Source organism: Theropithecus gelada, chromosome 15 (assembly GCF_003255815.1).
Source record: "Theropithecus gelada isolate Dixy chromosome 15, Tgel_1.0, whole genome shotgun sequence".
Lineage (NCBI taxonomy): Eukaryota > Metazoa > Chordata > Mammalia > Primates > Cercopithecidae > Theropithecus > Theropithecus gelada.
The window spans coordinates 33498108-33500526 of NC_037683.1; positions in this window are offsets into that span (position 1 = coordinate 33498108).

The window sequence follows — 2419 nt, forward strand, 5'->3', positions numbered from 1 at the left end:
GGAACTTGAGCATCCAATCTCCCATGAATATGAAGGGACAACTGTAATTGCATGATCCTCTTGAGATCCTGTATACTTCACTTGTAGTGCTAACTAGCTCCTGATTTCATTCTGCTTTGGGTTACAGACAGTTGTTGAACTAGGTTAGCTGAGCCCTCACTGATGTCTGCTTCAGTGTTAAGCCCTTGACTTTAATTAAAGGCCTTCACAAGAAAGGGCAGACAAAAATTGGCAATTGTGGTAAGGCTGTTGCCAAAAACATTAATTATTGTGTCTATCAATGTCCTTCTGTGGGCTTCCAGGTGAGAAGTGAGCTTAAGGTTTAAGGACCAAAATAGCAATGGACTTCTTCCTTTCTGATAATGAGAGCTATGGAACTTAGCTTGTTCCCTTTTTGTCTTGGCTGCCAGGAAGCTAAGTTGCTAAGATGTGATGCTCAATCATAGCAACTATATCACATGCTAGTTTCCTTCTTTTTTTAATGACTTGGTTTTCTATTTCTATACTATTAACTTTATAATGGAAAAAAAATAGTCTTCACTATGAGTCACTTCAAATAGTTTGTAGAGTGGCAGAGGAAAGTAAAAATATGAAGAAGCTATTCATGCTGGCTTCATCTGCAGAACAGGTCTAGGATTTCGGGGTAAGAGGAAAAGGTTTTATTTTTAATCTGACATTTCATAAATCATTTGAATTTCTTTCTTTTTCTTTTTCTTTTTTTTTTTTTTGAGATGGAGTCTCACTCTGTCCCCAGGCTGGAGTGCAGTGGCCTGATCTCAGCTCACTGCAAACTCCATCTCCCGGGTTCAAGGGATTCTCCTGCCTCAGCCTCCTGAGTAGCTGGGACTACAGGCACCCGCCACTACGCCCAGCTAAGCTTTTTTGTAATTTTAGTAGAGACAGGGTTTCGCCGTGTTAGCCAGGATGGTCTCGATCTCCTGACCTTGTGATCTACCTGCCTCGGCCTCCCAAAGTGTTGGGATTACAGGCATGAGCCACCGCGCCTGGCCAACTGTTTGAGTTTCTTAACGGTGTCTATATTAGTTAAAATAAAATTAATTTTTTAAATGTAGCCATTTATAATTCTGACTCTCCCAGGAAGGAGCTAAAAGCTTCTTTCTTTTCTTTTTCTCTTTTTTTTTTTTTTTCGAGACAGTGTCTTGTTCTGTCACTGAGGCCGGAGTGCAACGGCACCATCTTGGCTCACTGCAACCTCTGCCTTCCAGGTTTAAGCGATTTTCCTGCCTCAGCCTCCTGAGTAGCTGGGGCTACAGGCGCCTCCCACCACACCCAACTAATTTTTGTATTTTTAGTAGAGATGGGTCTTCATCATGTTGGCCATGCTGGTGTCAAACCCCTGACCTCAGGTGATCTGCCTGCCTCGGCCTCCCAAAGTGCTGGGATTACATGCGTGAGCCGCCACACCCGGCCTTTTTTCTTTTTTTCTTTTTTCTTTTTCTTTTTTTTTGGGGGGGGGGGATGGAGTTTCGCTCTTGTTGCACAGGCTGAATACAATGTTGTGGTCTCAGCTTACTGCAACCTCTACTTTCTGGGTTCAAGTGATACTCCTGCCTCAGCCTCCCAAGTAGCTGGGATTACAGGCATGAGCCACCACACCCAGCTACTTTTTTGTATTTCATAGAGATGGGGATTCAGGCTGGTCTCAAACTCCTAACCTCAGGCGATCCGCCCGCCTCAGCCTCCCAAAGTGCTGGGATTACAGGCATGTGCCACCACGCCTGGTCTTTTATTTATTTATTTATTTATTTTTATTTTTTTGAGACAATATCTCACTCTGCCACCCAGGTTGGAGTGCAGTGGCGTGATCACAGTTCACTGCAGTCTCGATCTCCCAAGGCTCGGGTGATCCTCCTCTCTCAATCCCCTTAGTAGCTGGAACTACAGGTGCATGCCACCATGCCCAGCTAACTTTTGTATTTTATTTATTTATTTATTTATTTATTTATTTATCTATTTTTGAGACAGAGTCTCACTCTATTGCCTAGGCTGGAGTGAGTGGCATGATCTTGGCTCACTGCAACCTCTGCCTCCCAGGTTCAAGCGATTCTCCTGCCTTGGTCTCCTGAATAGCTGATATTACAGGTGCACACCACCACACCTGGCTAATTTTTGTATTTTTAGTAGTTACAGGGTTTCAACATGTTGGACAGGCTGGTCTCAAACTCCTGACCTCAAGTGAGGTGCCCGCCTCAGCTTCCCAAAATAGTGGGATTACAGGCATGAGCTACCGTGCCTAGCGGCTATAAGCATCTTGATAGCACAGTTTATACCATTTATACTTATCTCTGGATCTCCCATCATATAGCAGAGTACCTTCTACATAACTGGCATTCAGAAAATATCTGTTAAATGGATGGGGAAAAAGGCCCACCTAAGTGAATGCAGTCAGTTAGAAGCC